The 21,004-nt window shown below is 36.8% G+C and overlaps 1 protein-coding gene across 2 annotated transcripts in view; it reads right to left on the bottom strand.

The window, feature by feature from the left end:
* IMMP2L (inner mitochondrial membrane peptidase subunit 2) overlaps positions 1-21,004 on the bottom strand; it is a 920,367-nt gene that overhangs the window by 442,167 nt on the left and 457,196 nt on the right. The window lies entirely within an intron of this gene.

Raw genomic sequence — 21,004 nt, forward strand, 5'->3', positions numbered from 1 at the left:
TCTTTCCAGAAAGTATTGTTGAGCCAATTTTCTTCTAACAAGACAATGACTCTGCTAAAGCTAACATGGTATTTGTAATTAGGATTAAAAAAACCCTAACACTTCAATCTCCAATACAGACAACTACTTTTAAGTTTTCTATCTAGTCCATATCATCCCTTATTTCTCCCTAAGTAGTCCATATTCAAGACAGCACAGGGGCCAGATAATATCCAAAACTTCACAGCACAGATTTATATAGGCTACAAGGATTTGACAGGAATATTTTGATGGGAACATAAGACTAGAAGTGTAATCCTAGTAAGTAACATACCTATCAATATCTAAAACCCAAAGAAGCTCTGATTTTATAATGAAAAATATGAATTCCATAGGAAAAAGTAAGTACTATCCCAAAAGGTAGTCATTGAAGGATCTTGGGAACTTTGGTGTTGGTGACATGTGATTACTACATGTCAAAACCACCAATGCTAACTCTTGTAAGCACATAAACTATAATAATTAGAAAAGGAATAAAAATATTAGCAATCCTATGTTTTGGATGACATGCCACCTATGGTCACACTGGTGCTGCTGTCATGACAGTGATCAGTATTAGGCAGATTAAGAATAGTTTGCAAAAGTAATTACATGTACAGACTATGGCTAGCATGAGGAGTTTTGTTGCTGTGAGGTCAAAGAAATATGTTATCTGGAAAGGAACTGTGATTGAAGCATTTTAAGAAATCAAGGTAAAAACATAGCCAGGGTTAAGTTGTACTTTGCAAATAAAATCCCAGAAACCTGCCAAACTAAATCACATCAGGGAAATGCTAACTGGGTGTACAATGATTTTCAATTTTGCATGGCAGATTCACTGATTCTAAAATAAAATAATTGGGGATATCCACCAGGTGTACATTTTTTAGCGAATAAGAGTCCTCTATCTGAGAAATTTAACTTTTTATGTTTTAAAGATGAAGTTATCTCTTCCTTGAAGTGATCCATGACCTAATTTACACACAAAGCTTGTCTCTGACCCTGTAAAAGATTCCCAATCTACATAAAGATAAAGCTGTTACAGATTCCGGGCCCTTTCAGCTTAGTATTCTGAGAAGAAGGTCTAAAAGTTAGCCATGCAATTTGCTGACAGTGGCAAATCCAAGGGGCTCCAACCCCAGGTACAGGTTCCCCATTTAGCTAATGGTAAATGGCAAAATCCCTAACATGACATTTCTAAAATACAAAACCTCAAACTCATGATATTCCTAAAATAAAATGTTCTCAGAAGAGATAGTAAAAGATACGTATACTAGCCAGAGGGTCCCTCTTTGGAGTCTCTCTGTTCTCTGTGTTTCTGACTGGTGAACCCTTTAATAAACATTTTTTTTTTACTCTTTCCTATATGTCTTGCTAAAGGGTAAATTCTTTTACCAACCCTGTGCTGTGCCTGCAGTTCAGGGTCCAGCTTGAGGGGCTTCCACCTCATTTATCATTTGCGACCCCTTCTATTTTCATTATCTCCTAAGTCCCTTAGCACAGGTTTTTAAAGCCTGGTTGACCTGTTGCTTTAGAATTTCTAGCCATGTGAATTCCTCAAACACATGTTTATTACACCTTGTCTCTTCCTCTACTGCCCTACCTGATATTAATGTGTTTGCTTGTTTAAACTTAGAAGAACCTAGAGGGAGAGAGAAAGCGGGTGTGAGAACTATCCCCACTGATCGGATATGGGGAATTCTAAAATGTACTGTGTTCAGAATAAATTCTGTGTACACTTCCATGCCCATTATGTGTACATAGAGTTTATTGGCTTGTTCAGTGTTGTCTTCCTGTTACGTGACTTTTCTTAGAACCTAGGACAATTGCCAAGGTGTGATAATCAACCATCCAAATCACTACATACAGAAAACATTTCTTGCACTCTATTTTATAGGAAGTATATTTCTAACAAAGTAGAAATAACTTTATATCTAACAGTTAGGAGCAAACCCTGTTAATCTTGATCCTAAATAAAATAAGAGAATATATGAGGCATGTCATTATTTCTCTCATTTTTTGCATTTTTCTATCTAAATAGTTATTCTTCTACCAAACAGAATTCTCTAAATAGGAGGCAGAGCAGTATTACAGTGGCTAGGTAACTTGCCTTGCAAGCACTGACCTGAGTTCAATCTCCAGTACCCCATCTGGTCCCCCAAGGCTTACAGGAGTGATGATGCCTAAGTGCAGAAACAGGAATATGCCTTGAGCACCATTGGGTTTTGAAAGACCAAGCCTCAAGTTTCCTGTGGTCAGCTGTCGCAAGCAGTCCCATTTTTGACTGTCCCCATCCTACATTTTTGTTTTCCTGTTAATTCCTGGACTTTCAGATAAACAGGAAGTTAACAATTGTCCAACATGTTCCATCATTGTATGACTGAAACTCAATCATGAAAGCTTTGTAACTGTATCTCACAGTGATTCAATAAAAGAAAAAAACAACAGCAACAATTGTCCAACATATAATTTTGTTCCAGAGCTTAGGCTCATCTGGAGTCTAAGATAATAGAAAATTTCTAAGACATCCTGCCAGAATGCTGTATTTGATCCTTGCACCCTCTGTGAAACTTTTGTCAACTGGTAAGAAATGCAAAGATAGGCTAGAGCAATAGCAAAGTGGGTAGGGTGTTTACCTTGTATAAGGCCAACCCAGGTTTGATTCCCAGCATCCCAAATGGTCCCCTGAGCACCACCAGGGGTAATTCCTGTGTGCAGAGCCAGAAGTAACCCCAGTACATTGCGGGGTGTGACACAAAAACTAAAAAAAAAAATGCAAAGAGTCCAGGGATGGATGAGATGGTAGATACTACCAATGCTCCCTTCTACACACCTGACCTGACTCCTGCCTCCCACATGGCCTCTGAGCACTGTCTGGAGTAATTCCTGAGTGCAGAGTCAGCAGTAGCCCTTGAGCATCACTGGATATGGCCTAAAATCCAAACAAATAAACAAACAAACAAGCTAAATCTGCAAAGCGCCCAAATTTCATGAACAAGGGTCTATAGAAAAACTATCTGTAATTCTTTGAAGTCACTGTAACACAAAGACCCAGTTTTCCTATAACAACCCCCACCCTCCACCACACACACACAAAATGAGCCATAGATAACTTAATCCTATACCAAGTTCCTCTCCACATACTGAGATTCTTTTTCTTTCTCTTCTACTTTCCAACAGACTTTTCTACTTTCGAACTCTGAATCTGAGAACCTTTATTACTCTATATTTTCATTCTTGAAAACACTGAAGAAACTGGGAATTGTGAATGAACACAGAGATCTTGCATCCGTGTGGCTCAAGGTTTTTTCTTTTAAAGATTTTTAAAAATTAAAATCTCAGAGCATTTTTGAGAAAGTAAGTTGGCTCACAAAGATTGTACCTGTTAAGAATAAACACTGTCGTGTTCCTGCTAATAAAACTTGGTCGCAAAGGAAGAGGGTGACAGACCCAAAGTTTCTTAAATTGCAGTATTTTTTAACCTCCAAAAACATTTGAATGCCTGTATCTCTTTCCCTGCCAGATCTGGCCAAAATTCCAATGAAATGATAGCAATTAGAATAGCTCATTGTTTGGGGGCTTTTTTTAAAAAAAAAATAATAATTTCTCTGTAATTAAAAAAAAAGCAAAATACTTGAGATTCACAAGAAAAAAGTATTTGTATAGATTTATAGAAATAAATGTACTTCTTTAAGATTAAAAGAATTATGGGAAGATGTTTTCCTCCACGTCTGACCTCAGACCACCAGCATTCCTATACATAAGTGGTTATTCCACAGTGTAGAAATCTTGTTTGAATAATATTTTTCTTATATCCCTTGTATATAATCTATCAGTAGTCCTTTTAAGTCAAACAAAAAGCATCTCCACTCCCATCACTTCTTACCATCTATTGAACTATCACTTGACTCCAGACATTAGCATCTATTTCTCCCTTACTGATTCTTGGTATAGCAGTGCAATGAGTTTACAAAACCCGGAATAGAGTAAATAAATAAACCAATCTCTCTCTCCTATCTATATTTAATGGCTATTTATTACAATTAAAATCCAGTTCTCTTGCATGTTTTGTAAAACTATAGGTGATCTCAGCCCTGGTAACCATTTGGTCTCATATCCTACCACTTCCTCTCAGTTCACTAAGTATAGGCACATTGGCTTTATCAGCACTGTGAGTCAGCTGGAACACTGAACCCTGATATGAATTTCAGCATTGATGACTAGGATTAAATTTCCCCTCTGGGGTGGGGTATTTGTTAATACTTGATGGTACTCAACCCTCTTTGTTATTCACTATTATTATGGCTAAGTGTGCTACTAAGGTTACTTAACTTAGATGTGTGCTAATAAATCGGTGATAACAGTAGGTTTCCCATTCTTGTTCAAATCATCCCCTAGATTTACTAACAAATTTTATTCTTCTAAATAGGACATACCCCTAGAACTTAGATGAGTCTCACTTGATGAAAACGCAAGATTTTTTACAAGAGACTGCAGATATTACTGCTTGTAGGTAGAAACAGGACTATCATGAATATCTAATGATTTGTAGTCCTTGGAGACATTTTGAGAGTTCTTCCATTAAAGGAATGTAGTACAAATACAACCATATAGGTAAAACAAATCAGAGGCTGCCAAATTTGACTTAATTCTCATTAAAAAAAAAAATCTTATCATCTCTATATACATACAAATGTATCTTTTTAAAACGAGCTATGGATGATTGAGGTGCTATGTGAGAAATAGGTTTTATTGACTAAATGTTAAATCAAGTTAAACATTTCATGTTTTCATCACTTAACAGTGAATTAGTTAGGCTAAGGGTCATTTAAAATGCTGAGTTTGCCATTCCCCCTCCACCCCACCTCTCCCTCCGCTCTACATATCAAATAATTTGGTCCAATCTCCTCTACTGAATGCTTACTCTAAAACAGGCCTCATGCTGAGTACCAAGAATATGAAGATACATACATCTTGATCTCTGCCAAACTCTGACAGGCTAACCTATGAGGGACTTTTAAATATATATTCATTTCAAACACAGAAACTTTGTTAGCAGTCTCGGTATTAGAATTCTCTTGTCAGCAGCCATGAGTAGCTAAACTGCTAAACATACACTCTGAGTAAATGCTCCACAGGCACATCAGACCAGAAACAGCTGGCAGCTTCAGGCTGTTCATTTCAGAGTGAATTGAAAGCTCGTAATCAGAACCAGTAAGGATATTATCCATAGGATAAGTACTTATGTACTTCCACAAGAACAAACTTTATTTCAAAACTGAGGCCTTTTAAGTAGTGTTGGGATGCAATTACATTACAGGAAACAACTAGTCTGTTGATATTTCTTAAACCTAGTCAGAAAGGAAACCAGAAAAAGGCAAGTGCTGAAATATGTTTATTAAAAATGTGTAACAGCTTGAGGAAAACGAGTTAAAAAAATTAAGACTATAACAATGCTCCTGGCTTAATACGTTTGTAAATTTTATAGCATATATTTTTAAGAATCCATGATGGAAATTAGTTTGTATAAATGTATCAAATTTGTTTTTATGTTGGAGAAATTTTAGAAACTCTTTGTACAATCCTGTTCTAAGGAGACACTTTAGCAACTTCCGTACAGAGGGTTTGACCACAGCCCTTTAAACATTAGGCTGCAAGTCTAAAAGTCTCATTTAGTCACTGGCTCTTGAGCAAATAATTGTCTACTGCCATGAGTGTCATCAAAATATTAATTATCAAGGAACTGATAGAATGTATTAATATCTGCATATGGGTCTTGTTTTCTGAAAGGATTGAAGTATCTCAAAATAAAGATACAGAGGCTCAAGAGTTACTGCAGCTGGTAGGATGCTTGCCTTTCATGCCACCAACCCCGGTTCAATCCCTGAAACCTTCTATAATTCCCCAACCTCTGAGTGAAGAGACTGGAAGAAGCCCCAAGTTATCACCAGGTATGGCACCAAAATAAAAAATAAAACAAATAAAATATATGCCGCCTATCCTTATTGTGGCAGCTCCCTGCTTTTTGACTTTTAGGGGGTAAAAATCTATATGATTGGGTTATCTGCACAGAACTTTATGTACATATTTTTCTACCATTTTGTTTGTTTGTTCTTTTGCCACAGGTGGCTGTGCCTAGGGCTGATTCCCAGTTCTGTGTTCAGGGATTACTTCTCATGTGCTCCAGGACCCATAGCAGGCACCAGAGACTGGAGCCAGCCACATGCAAGGCGAGTCCTCTACTTGCTGGACTACCTCTCTAGCTCCCAACCTTTATGCACGTTAAATAAAGAAAAAAAAAATGGTTCACAGCAAAGAGTGGGAACAGAAATGATAAGGAACATAATGTAATACATTAATAAATCTCATGAATCCTACTTCTCAAGAGGGAAGGCAAGAAAAATCTATTTTCAGCAGGAGTTTCCCCCTAACCCCCGTAGGTTGCCAGGTATATCAGAACAGAGCAAGAGGGTTCTAGAAGCACTTTTTTTTTTTTTTTACTCTAAATCTGAAATGGATGCTCATGAAAGAACACCAAAGCAACAGTTTGCATTTAACCATGACAGTTCGGAGGCTGTGAATTCGGAGATCTGATTCTGAACATGTGTTTTTTCATTGGCCCAAAGCTAGCACTATACCATTGAGTCATCAAGCACAATGAAGCAAATCTAGTTTAATATGAGAATCCATATTTTATCTTTTCTGGCTTGTACGTTACACTTCTGAGTGAGACCTTAACAAGAGTCCGAATGAAGAATAGGTCAGACAAACATCTGCTTTGCTTCTTTGGATTACGTGGGCCTGCAAAGGAATTTTGCTTTTATAACACCAAAATAACTTGGAATGCGGCAAAAATAAAAGCACCTTCTGTCTCATGGAATGTTATTACAGTACGATGCTTTGTGAATGCTTGGTGGCGTTTTCCAGCATTTTTTTTTGTTTGTTTGTTTGGGTTGTTGTTATTCCCTTCATTTCTTTCTCGGCTCCATAATGCAATCCTCATGGTTTGAGCACTAGACTTCAAATGAGACATCTATTCAGAGCATGTTCAGACAAAACGAGTGGTTTCCTTAGTAATGGGAACTATGTGTAAGCCTTCCGCACAGCCTCTCCAGCAGGCCAGGCTTCTCCCTGCCTCTCGTGCACACACAGGCTCTCAGTACGCATTATACAGCTGGTGAGCACCCCCGAAGTCTGAAATGGCTAAAACACTGAATATTCATTGCATTTCTAATAAAACGTAGCCTTTATAAAAGGTTAAGGACGTAAGAAGCACTCTTAATGGTGAGGGTTAATTTACTCATTTTTGCAGCCTGTCTATGGAATGGAAAGAATGATAAGCAATTTCACAAAAGAGACACATGTTATTCTTTTGTTTGACTATAATTTAAAACGTTCCCTTACCTTAAAAGCTTAAGCTTGCCTGACTGTTATTTTTTTTTTTTTACTGCCTCTGCCTAGACACTACATCTTCTGATTTTCTATGTGGCAATCATCTTTGATAAAGCTTTGGAATTCTTTTAGAAAGGAGTATAATTCTTTCCAGAAAAGAATATAAATTTTACCTCCTTGCATCTCAGCTATATTTGTAAAAAGCAATCTATGTGGGCCCGCAAAGGAATTTTCGACATGTATACCAATGTTGAAGTTTCATGTATATGTATCTATTTATCCACTTATTTTCAGGTCCATACAATATTTGGAAAAAAGAGCTAGCTGATCTAGTAGAGTAACAATTTTATTTATCTTAAATATTGACTTCAAAAGGCAGTCAAATACAGACAACTATAATAGCATGAAAACCAACATGAATTAGTTGTTGTTTTATTGTGGGGATACACCCGGTGGTGAGCAAGGCTTAATTATGTTAAGGAATCACTTCTCGCAGTCTCAGGACACCATACGGGATGCCAAGGATAGAAGCTGGGTCAGTGCATACAAGACAAGTGCTCTACTAGATCTACTATCATTCCAGTCTCATGAATTAGGTTGTGTGTGTGTGTGTGTGTGTGTTTTTAAGTTATCTTAGCTGATGCAAAGAAGCAAAGCGAAACTTGTGGACATAAATTCTTTTTTTTTTTCTTTTTGGGTTACTCCTGGCTCTGCACTCAGGAATTACCCCCTGGCGGTGCTCAGGGGACCATATAGGATGCTGGGATTCGAACCCAGGTCGGCCGCTGCAAGGCAAACGCCCTACCCGCTGTGCTATCGCTCCAGCCCCCTTGTGGGCAGAATTTCTAAAGAAAAGAATGAGGGGAGGAGCTGGAGCGAGAGCACAGGGGTAGAGCGTTTGCTTTGCACGTGGTCAACCCGGGTTCGATTCCCAGCATCCCATATGGTCCCCTGAGCACCGCCAGGAGTGATTCCTGAGTGCAGAGTCAGGAGTAATCCCTGTGCATCGCCAGGTGTGACCCAAAAAGCAAAAAAAAAAAAAAAAGAAGGTATGAGATCAATTAGATGAATTCTGATGCTAAGAAAATACGGTTTACAGGGGTAAAGATGCCTGTTTTGCATACAGAGGACCTGGATCCAATCCCTGTCCGGCATAGAGTTCCCTAGAGCCACAAAGAACGATCCCTGAGTAAAGAACCACAAATTAGTTCAGAGCATAGCTGGATGTGGCCTCAAGATGCCTCCCCCGCCTCAAATACTCCCTATTTCCAAGAAATAAAAGAAAATACAGTTTTAAGAACTCTGGCCTTGCAGTGTGTGAAGCTCAAGAGTGTGAGATCCTGAGTAGGATCCCTGGCAATGCTGGGCCATTGGTGGTCCCCAATCTCCCCCAGAATGAACAAGCATCACTGCAGCTTCCTGGTCCAAGTGCTGAACTGGCAGTAAGGCAGAGCTTCACCAGCAGCGCTCTGGGACTCCACCCCCGGACATGAAAACTGCTGTGATTGGACCCCATTTGTCAGAAAGGAGTTATTGAGTTTACTTTGTATTCCAGCACTACTTTGTATTCCAGCACTACTTCTTCACTACCTTTATAACCAATCTCTGGGAGCTGTTTTCTCTCTGTGGAAAGCGGAAGTATTTATCTCTTCATATGATAAGAAAAAAACAACTGCATGCACACAGTGCAATGCACTACTGAATGGCTTGCATGCAGTAGCACTCAAGTGGCACTACTGATTGGTAGCCCAAGACTTTAATTTCAAAATACAAAATTTCCACATTTGCAGAGCAATATATATTTCAGATTCTGATGTATTCCATTGTGTTTTGTAGACAGCACAAGGAAACTCATTTGAATTCCCCTAAATAACAGCAGTAATAAATAGAATAACAAAATAACAACAATATTAAATTTTCTATCAAATCAAATATTGAATCTCCATCATTGATACTTATGAGTTCTTTTTCCCCATAAACTGTGATGAATTCTGCCTCCTGGTTCATACTCAAACAGTGATTCTCTACAAAATCAAGAGCAGATATCTCTGGCCCGGTTAGCAATGGATCATGGCTAATTATCTCACACGATATGAAAGCAAAACCTTATTGTAATTTATGTTAAACAACAATTATAGATTTAAAAGACTTAATGCTTCTATTTTAATAACTTAGCAATTTCATTTTCTTATTTATCAAATATATACTTACACCTCTATCCACTCAATAGTCTCAATCAATTATTCTACATTATGGGCCCAGAGGCAGAAGTCAAACCCAGAATAAAATCTATCAATTTTTAGCAGAGAACAGACTTTCTACACACGAGCATGTTTTGAAGAATTAAGGAAGACTCATGGAAGTGTACTGGAGAAAAGGATGTGCCTAACTATGTATTAAGGGTGTCAGTACTTCAGGGACCCCAGATAGAATAAGCAAAAACACAGAGGAGAGAAATATCAGGATGGTAATTGAGGAAAAAAGGAAAAAACACACATTTACAAGGCCAGGGCAAACTGTGACATCTAATAAAAGTCAGGTTATGTTGGGAATCTAATTGCTAAGGTACTTGGAATATATTTTTGCTTTCAGTTAAGAAACAAATGGAATTTGGGTAGCTGTTTTTTCATTTTTTTTTGTATGAGATTATACAGAAGAAAAATTTAGTAAATACAATTAAAAGGAGGAAAGTTAGAAAAATTGCAGCAACTAAGACAGAAGATGATTTCTAAAAAAAAGAGAGAACGAAATCTTCAAAATTTAATGATATGCTGAATGAAGGATAAAAGGCAAAAGAATAGCACAGCAATAGCACAGCAGGTAGGGTGTTTGCCTTGCACGTGGCTGACCCAGATTTGATTCCCAGCATCCCATATGGTTCCCCGAGCACCACCAGTAGTAATTCCTGCGTGCATGCGCCAGGAGTAACCCCTGTGCACTGTCAGGTGTAACCCAAAAATTAAAAAAAAAAAAAGGCAGAAGAAATATCAAAATGTTTGTGCTTTGGGGCTGGAGCAATAGCACAGTGGATAGGGCATTTGCCTTGCATGCGGCCGACCCAGGTTCGATTCCCAGCATCCCATATGGTCCCCTGAGCACCGCCAGGAGTAATTCCTGAGTGCAGAGCCAGGAGTAACCCCTGTGCATCTCCAGGTGTGACCCAAAAAGCAAAAAAAAAAAAAAAAAATGTTTGTGCTTATCTCTGTACATGGGTAGCAATACCATAAATAAAATAAACAAAAAGAGAAATTCCACATAGGGATAAGCTTAGAAGATTAGTTTTAGATATGAGTAAAGAATTAAGCATGTTTACAAATTTGGGAGAAAGTATGGAATGCAGGTTGCAATTCCTGAGACCACAGAGATTAATGAATTTGAAGAATAAAAGGGAGGTACATACAGATTGTCAATAATAACCAATCTTGTTAAAACTACAAGATAAATAATGCCGATTGTGCATAAGCAAGCATTAGAAAGTTGAGAGATTGTGAAAATAGCAATGTTTACACCTTAAGGTCTGAATTCAATTTGGTTAAAAATAATGCCATTTTCCCCTTGGAATATTCAGATTGAGAAAGCAGCAGCTAAGAAAGTGCAAAAGCTTAGAACCATCTCAACCATTCAAGTTAGCTGATTGAAGAGCTGATATAGACAAATTCAAGGACGGAAGGAAACTGCTAAAAATCCAGATATAATGATGGTTAGCTTTTTTTTTTTGTAGATAATAGAGTACAGTACTGTGTAAATTCTTCTAGAAACAAATTAATACCTGGTGATAAAAGTTGGAAACAAAGAGCTTTGCATTCTCCAAGCATTTTGAATGGACACATATGGTGGAAGATGAGAGTAAGAGAAGATGACAGATTTTAGCTTCAGAAGTCAGCCAGGAGAAGTAAGAAAGAAAAGAGAGAGACAACTGGGAGGGAAGAGAACTGAGATATTTGAAGGGTTTTGGGTGTCAAAAAAAAAAGATGCAATGAGAGTACAGTGATGAGGAGTGAAGAATAGGGTTGGAGAGATAGTAGAGGAAATGTCACTTGTATTGCATGTAGCAAACCCTGGTTTTACCCCTGGCATTTGCAGGAATGATCTCTGATCTCTGAGCTAGGAATAATTGACGTATCATCTGGTACACACCCAAACCAAAATAGTATAATAACAATAATAATAATAATAATAACAACAATAACAATAAAATCTCAAAGTTTCTGAAGAGGAAGTACAATAAGTAAGACATCTGCCATGTATACAGCTGATTGGATTTGATCTCTGGCATCACATTTGGTCCCCCAAATCCCTCCTGGAGTGATCCCTGAGTCCAGAGCCAATAATAAGTCCTAAGTGGACACACACTGCCTCATGTGGCCCCCAAACAAACAAACAATAACAAAGACTGAAGATCAAAGTATAGAGTGACTTATATTCGAAAAGATGCTGATGCTAAATTCTATTTTGAAATGAAGTACAAGTCAATGTTCTTTTCACTTAAAGAAACTGAAATTTTTTACTAGATACACTTGAGTTAAAATCTTCCAAACTGTTATTAGCAGAGAAGTTTTGCATAAAAATAATACTGTTCAATAGATATTGTCTCATATACAATAAGAAAATTGAACAATAACAAAATGGAATAACAAGGGATAGTATGGGCCTATATATGGTTATGACAATGACAAGCACCCAGCAGTGAGAATTTGGAAGGTATAAAATCTTATCCCTCATCAACATGCATATAAATGGAAGTGCATATACTCACATTGCCCTAAAGGTGGGGGGAAAGAGCAGTCTCTGCGCAGAAAGAGTTGCAACAGTACTCAGGTACTGTAAGAAACTGGATTTAAGCAAAGGAAATGAAACAAGAGAATTTGGAAACAGAAGCAAAACTGGCTTTATCAATGAATGTGAAGGAAAGTGGGAAAAGATGCGAAAACGTGTGTCGCTGAAGAAACATGAGAGGCCTTGTTATCTGTAACAGAGAAAAATATGCAGAATATGGTGGAAGAGGACCCTCGTCACAGATACTGACTTAACTGAGAGTCAAATGGATGATGAGAGCAAGTGACTTGAATCTCGGCTGGCGGTTCCATGTAGTGCAGAGGAATGGCAGAGAAGATACAGTTCAGATAATCTAGGATCACATGCCCAGCAGAAAATGTATGGAGAAAGGGCACCTGGGGATCAGCAACTTCCACCCTACAAGCACTGTGGTTACTGATGCTTCGCTAAAGAAAACCATTAAGTGTGTGCTTGAAGCATGTTTCTCTAAGTTTCCTTTGATAACATCTATATTTAGCACAGTGAGGTGTTCAAAAACTCTAGCTTAGCCGTAAGATATGGCTTCCAACCCTTACTCATCACATACTTCAAACATTATCTGAAGTAACCTAACCACCAAATCTATCTGTAAAAGAAGAAAGAGCATCTGTCTACATATTAATTGTTTGAAATAAAGAGATGCAGTAAATGCAGCTGCTCAGTGAATATTTAAACACAACAAATATCTAATATAAATATATATTATAATTTATATTATTATATAGTTTAATCATGGCAGAGTGTGGCAAGCTACCCGTGGCATATTGGATTTGCCAAAAACAGTAACAATGAGTCTCACAATAAGAGATGTGACTGATGCCCGCTTGAACAAATCAATGAGCAACGGGATGGCAGTGACAGTGACAGATATAGTTTAATATAATATGGAGCTAATAGCACAGTGGGCAGGGTGTTTGTCTTGCATGCGGCCGACCCAGGTTCGATTCCTCCATCCCTCTCAGAGAGCCCGGCAAGCTACCAAGAGTGTCCGCCTGCAAGGCAGAGACTGTCAAGCTCCCCATGGCATATTTGATATGCCAAAAGCAGTAACAAGTCTCACAATGGAAATGCTACTGGTGCCCATTCGATGAACAATGGGACAACAGTGCTACAGTGCTATATGATTTATAACATATTATATTATTTATAGTAGAACAGCAAGTAGGGCATTTGCCTTGCAGGATGCTGACCCAGTTTTGATTCCTTCGTCCCTCTCGGAGAGCCCAGCAAGCTACCAAGAGTATCCCACTCACACGCTAGAGCCTGGCAAGCTACCCGTGGCGTATTTGATATACCAAAAACAATAACAACAAATCTCAGAATGGACACATTTATTGGTGCCCGCTCAAGCAAATCGATAAACAACGGGATGGCAGTGCTACAGTGCTATTTATAGTATAGATATATCTAATATAAAATGTTTTTAAATGGGAAAACAGGATGGAATCAACAGAGATAAGCATATGGTCCATTGAGAGATAGTCAGAGATCTCCTTCCACCTGGCCATGGCCAACTTTCCCAAATTGGTGTCAAGAAAAACAGTCTCTTTGGTGGCAAAACTTCAAGAAAAAAGACTTGGAAATTGTTGAAAGTCATGCTTATGGACATGAAAACAAAGTAGTCTATAGTATGTGAAAATAAATCCAATATATCAAGAGAAAAGCAAACAGGAAAGAATTAAAAAAAAAATCTTGTGGCAACAGTCAAGGGTAATCAAGTCCTTAACAAATTCCTCTAAGGTTTCAAGTGTCCCTTTGCACATAGTATAGCACAAAAGATTATATATTACCCTTGCCATAATGTCACTTTTCAATTCGAACTAGTTTTAAGTTTGAGCTAGTTTAAGCCGCAGATGTCTCCCTGGCAGCTAAGGGTATCCTGATTAATACACACACTCTTAGTATGGGTAACTTCTTACAAACTTAAAGGAGATTGGCAGGAATTTTGGCTATTATTCCCTTCTCAAAATTCCTTGAATGCATTTTTAAAATGCTCTAGACATACCTAGAGGTCAATGGAAGGTATCAAGAGACAAAACCTACATTTTATGAAACAAAGTTTGAATATTTATCCATATGCATTTGACTTAATTTAAGCGTACCTTATATTAGTCAAAACTCCCCTTTTCAATACCCTGAATCAGAAACTAGAAAATAAATGGCTAAATCCAGGAAGAATCTATCTTGTATGATGTAAACACAGTGAGAATAAATACAGGGGTAACTTCCAAAAGTAAATAAGCTTTTCAGTGCCCAGTTTATGTCCAGTATTACCTCTGTTTGATCATCTAATCAACCCATTTCTAAATATAGATTTAAGACCAAAAGATTTAAAAGTTCTAGGGGAGTTCTACAAGAATACATAGGATTATAAAATAGAGCTAAAGATAGTTTTAAGATGTAAAGTTCCAAATTCGGAGGTGAAATCAAAGCAGGTCTTAGTGACAAGATTCTCCCATCTATGCTGTCTTCTTAACTAGCTGTAGCAAGTACCGTCCTCTCTTCAAAACACATCCCCCACTAGAAGGAATAACTCTGTGAATAGTCATAAAAGATTATAAGAAGAAATTTAGCTCTGGGCCTCTTGCACTCTCCATCAATGAAGGAAGAGAACTGGAGAAGAATGGTTAACAGTCCCCTTTTTTCAAACATCTAGGAAACATAACATAAAATATTCATGAAAATTTTAATGCTCCTTTAACGTTGAGATGGTGGAATATAACTCAATATCCAATGTTTTACTGACAAAAAGTTTGATTTTTCTTGTTCAGAAATCATAGCCTTGATCTCTTTTTCAGATATAAACTTATCATTTTCATGAATCTACCTCTGCAAAAGATAACATACAAAAGCCTGAAAATAGCAACAGATTTTTCCTAACAATACTGCATCAAGAGCAATATGTTATATCATATCTTCTTGCTTATTTATTTTTGCCTACATCTTGGTTGCATCACGGGGTCTGATTTTGCCTAGAATTCTATATGAATCATGCAATTACATGAATGCAATGATAGTAAATAAATCCAATTCAAAGAAGATGAAAGGAGAAAGTGATTGGCAAAGAAAAAGGCCAGATCAAGAGTCACGTTATATTTTACAATAAATAACAGTTATCTTATGAATATCCACTTATACAATTAAAGCAATAATCTTACAAAATGTATTCCATGAGGGGCAGGGGTTTTCAATTTCGTAAATAATTCCCTCGTTTTATTCAAAATTGGAACAAAACCAACATGAAGAAATAGCAAGTTACTCTTTCACTCATTCAATGATATTAAATGAATAATTTCATAATGTGTAAAACTTCTGTTGAAAATATAAAGCAAATGGGACATAGTTTTTGCCTTCAAAGTTGCTTACTATCAAATAATAAATCAAAACTCAAAATACAAGTTGGAATAAGACAATATATAATAATAGAAGGTAATATATAATAATATATAATGATAGAAGGTAAATGCTATAAAAAAGGGGGGGAAATATCTTCATTGAGATGTACACTTTCTTATGCTCTTTTTTCTTCCTTTTTTGTTTTTTTCTGATTTGGGCCACATCTGGCTATATTTAAAGTTTACCCAGCAGTGCAAGTGATTAGAATTAAGGTCAACCTCTTACAAGACAGCACCTATAGTCCTATAGTAGTTTTCCATCCCTACACAGTTTTTGAATGGAGATGGTTAAATGAGACAGCTCATGAAATAGTCTTTTTAGATTATTGGGTACAAGTTGACAGTTAATAGGTGTTGATCTATTTTACTTAATGCGTTCTAGATGGAACTGAATAATAATTTAAGGTTATATAGTTCAATAACAAGACAACTCCAGACATAGAAAGAAAATTCTACCTATAAATTCAAAGTTTAAAAATTTAAATAATTATTATTTAGTATTATAAAATAATTTATATTAACTACAGAAAGATTGAGAAATATAAAAGATTAAGGCAACATTATTTTATCAGAGGTAACTACTGCTATATATACTCTTTTGATATACTTCCTTTTAGTTATCTCCTTGCAACATACAAACTACCTATTGGACTACTGTCTATCTTCTGTTATATTTTCACATATATTTAATTGTTTTATTTATTCAGTTGACTGGAGAAGAAGTAAAAATAAAATTAAATCCTCTTTGGGAGAGACAAACAATGCAGTGGAAGAAGGAAAATAAGGAAAAATGGATTTACAGAGATAGTCAAACAGAAAGAATGGAAAGAGAAAGGAGACTGGGATGAAACAAGAGATAAAGGGACTTTCTCCCTTATTTTCAGCATCTTTCTCTTTTCTATTTCCTTGAATAGTATAAATTATTTTGGCTCTTCAACTGAAGTCCTATCTATCATTAAAAATTAAACCTTTGGCTGGGGGTGTGTCTCAGATGTGAGACACATGACTCAGTTATTTGAGGCCTCTAGATTTTATCACTGACACCATCAAAACATAAAAATTACATGTTTATTATATTATACATAAGTGAAGACTTCATGTTCCCCTCTATCTCTATTCCCCCAAGTCCCTTGCAAAAAAATAATGTATGAAAGTGCTCTGATGGAACTTGCTTTGGTTAAACATTATTAAATCCCCCACTTGGCATATAGCACCCAAGTGCTACCAGCAGTTATCCCTAAATCAGGAATAATCCTGGAGTACCAACAGATGTACCCACCCCCATGAAAATGAAACAAAAAATTAAAATTAAAATGAGTTCAAACTAACAAACTATTGCACAGCTAAAGAAGCCATCAATAAGAGGGCTGTCCACAGTGCAGTGTCAGAGGGAAATGCAAAACAAAACACCAATGAGATATCACCTTAGTCTTGTAAAATTGGCCTCTATTTTAAAAGGCAAAAAAAACAAGTGCTGGAAGGAATGTGGAAGAAAACATACCCTCATTCATAGGAATATAAAGTAGTTCAGATTCTAGGTAAAAGACAATGGGGATTTCTCAACATCCTAAAAATTTATCTAGGAAAACATAGAGTGATTCAACTCCCAAGTATCTAAAGAACAAAAATGCAGATCCAAAACCATTATGTACACATGCATGCTTATTACACCACCACTTAAAACAAAAAAGATATGTAAACACCCAAGTGTCCAACTACTAATGCAGATTAAGATGTGGACCATTTACACAATGCTATTCCACTTAGTTATAAACAAGTTTATCTTTTGCAGCATCAGAGACAACTAGTGGGGTCATGACAAGGGAAATAAATCAGAGGCAAAAAAGACGAAGATAGAATGACATAATATAACTCATAGGTAGGATATAGTGAAGCAACACAAAGAAAGACACAGCCAAAGGAGAGCAAATTCTTCAAGGGAACCTAGAACTGCAATTACTAGAAGGAGCAGGAAGAAGGGCATCTTACAGGGGAAAGGAGGGCCAGTGGACTGTGGTGGCAAGAAACATTGGTGGTAATAGGTAATGAATAGGGTAAAGAAGTTTAAAAATGTTCCATACATGAATGGTCTTATAGAATGACTGCACTCATTTGTGGAATATAAAGTAACATAATGGGAGACTAACACTCAAGGGTAGTAGAGATAAGGACCAGGAGGGTTGCTCTACAACTTGAAAGCCAGTCTCATATGCTGGGAGGAAGGGTGCTCAGATAGAAAAGGGAGCACCAAGTAAAGGATGCTTGGAGGGCTCGCTTGGAATGGGAGATGCGTGCTAAAAATAGACTATGGACCAAATACGATGGTCACTTAATACCTGTATTGCAAACCATAACACCCAAAAGAAAAGAGAGAGTATAAGGGAATGTGCTTGCCACAGAGAGGGGGTGGGGGAGGGGGGAGATGGAGTGGTAGTGGCGGGAGGGATACTGGATGATACTGGGAACATTGATGGTGGAGAATGGGCACTGGTGTAGGGATGGGTACTCGATCATTGTATGACTAAAACCTAATCACAAAAGTTTGTAAATCTATAACTGAATCTCCTGGTGATTTATTAATTTTTTTAAAAAAATGAATAGACTTGTAAGGTAGGTTGACTCAATTTAAAAAAAAGTGTGGAGGTGGGAAAAGTAGAGAGGTGGCAGGTGGGGGTGAAAAGGGGAAAGCCAGAATTCTTGCTCTTTCTGACCTATGTGCTAATAGATAAGTCTTTTGATCATCTACAACTCAGCATTAGAATTCTGATCTTTGTTTTTTATTTGATGGGCATTTGCAATTACAATAATCCAAAAGTCCTAAAATTGTTTCCCACACTTTCCTTTCCTTTCACTGTTGTTGGGGTGAGGGGACCAAGGATCACAAGCTTAGTCACTGTGCTTACACACATGGTTGTCGTGCATGAAGCAAACACACCTACTGTGAATGGTGAATTCCAATGGCAGTGCTCTTGGACCCTACTTTGCATGTGGGGTAGTACAGGGGATCAAACTTGGGGTTCAACCAAATCACTAAGCAAAATCCCTGACCCCTAGCCTTAATTTTTTTATTCCATTAATGTTTTATTGTTAATGTCTTTGTTTGCTACTTCACTATATTGATGAAATAACAGGAAATTTAATGGAGAAGTAACTTTCATATTTCCAGTAAAAGACTGACCTCAAATGACCAAAACACAGTGATTCTACTGAATCACGAAATAAACTCCTCCTCCATCTTTTCCTTCAAAGCTAGAGTTGTTTTCTCTCTCACACTTATATCTTACTTTCAATGTTCTGCATTATCAAATCTATAAAAATGAATTTGTAATGTGTCTCCAATAAAGGACCATTGTAAGAAAAGTAATCTAATCTCCCATGTACCTTCAAAGGTAACCATTTATCTTAAAAAAAAAACTGTATAATGCAGTGTAAAGTAGCATTAGAAATATTCCTCGATTCTCATTAAATTAAAATTTAAGAATTTTGTTGCATATAAGTGGATCAACATGGAGAGTAACATGTTAAGTGAAATGAGTCAGGAAGAGAGGGACAGGCATAGAAAGATTGCACTCATTTGTGGAATATAAAGTAACAGAATGCAAGACTTACATCCAAGAATAGTAGAGATCCATACCAGCTTCCAGGGCTTGGAAGCTGGCCTCACATGCTGGGGGAAAAGGCAGCTCAGATAGAGAAGGGCCCACCAAGTAAAGGGTGCTTGGAGCGCCCCCCTCAGGATGGGAGAATCAAACTGAAACCAGACTATAGACGGAACATGATGGCTACTCCATACCTCTATCGCAAACCACAACACCCAAAGGAGAGAGAGAGCAAAAGGGAATGCTTTGCCACAGAGGCGGGGTGGGGTGGGGGGAATGGGGTAAGGGTGGTGGGAGGGATACTGGGATCATTGGTAGTGGGGAATAGACACTGGTGGAGGGCTGAGTACTTGATCATTATATGACTGGAACGTAAGTTTGTAAGCATGGAAGTTTGTAAATCTCATGGTGATTCATTTAAAAACAAATTTTTTAAAAAAAATTAAGAATTTTCTTTGATTTCTAAAGAGACCAAAAACATAGGTATGTTAGCTTTATTTATAAACCAAAAAAGAATTTTAATCATATATTTGATTATCACCACTTACCTTCATTATAAGAACATTATAATTTGTTTTGATTACTGGATTTGTCAATTATACAGTCAATACCAATCAACCAAAATTAAATGCTTAAGGACTCACTGGTATAAGACGAAAATTGCTTTTTCAAATAATTATAAAATTGTAATATATTTCTTCCACATGTAGAAATAACTCTTACTAACACTGAAATGAATTAAAATAAGCAAGAAATTGAAGAAAAATTGAGGGAAGAGTTATGAGTGTGATCACTGCCGGTATCTTAAGTACACTAAATTATACGCAAACACACTTCACCACAACAGCCTCAGACCATGACCAAAAATCCCTAACATTTACAGTTAAACTGAGAATAACTAGAAAAGAATAGAACATCATAATAACATCCTCAAATAGGTGTTATTAAGCTCACAAAGAGGTTACTTTATTCTGGAACTTATTATCAAATTTTCACAAACCATTTGAACTAATTTTTGTAGAAGAAAAATATAGCACACTTGAGAACTTTTTAAATAGAACTCAGAGTTAACATATTTTGTTCTTAGAAATAAGTTGGTCGTTTAATCAGTTCCTTGCATTATTATAAAAGTACAGAATACTGATCTATGTCATTTAAATTAAAATAAACAAACAGGAACAGTTATACCTACACTCCCCCTGTCTTTCAAGTGGTAAATCTATTTAACATGAAAATGCCATTTCTTTTTACTCCACTAGAGGGTAGTGCTTTAAAATGAGGGCTGGAGTCATGAATCCAGCTTGATTTTTTTGGACCTATTGATAAATTAATCTTCACGTTCTGTTCTTTTCAAAATTATCTGTTTTTAGAATATTAACTAAGGTTTTAAAATCTGCATTTCAAAAGCTTCTATTGTCTCACAAGTGTTCTCTCAAATATATACATTGCTCTGCTTTTTTGTACTTCATTTCCAAATGCTTCACATATGTGGCACTGCAGTATATTTTCCTGGTATATATAAATTAAAAGTATACAATCTTACAACCTAATAGTTTTGAAGATTTACTAAAATTGAGGTATTGTCCCAGAGGAGTGATATATACATCCTACGCACACACACACACACACACACACACACACACACACACACACCCATTCATATATCGTTGGCAGATTAATTGCATCACATAAGGAGAAGTGAATATAATTGGGAAAACATGTTTTTAAAAATATCCCTTCATATGTCAATGTTGTAAATTATAGAGAAGCAAATATATGATTTTC

Source organism: Sorex araneus, chromosome 1 (assembly GCF_027595985.1).
Source record: "Sorex araneus isolate mSorAra2 chromosome 1, mSorAra2.pri, whole genome shotgun sequence".
Taxonomy (NCBI): domain Eukaryota; kingdom Metazoa; phylum Chordata; class Mammalia; order Eulipotyphla; family Soricidae; genus Sorex; species Sorex araneus.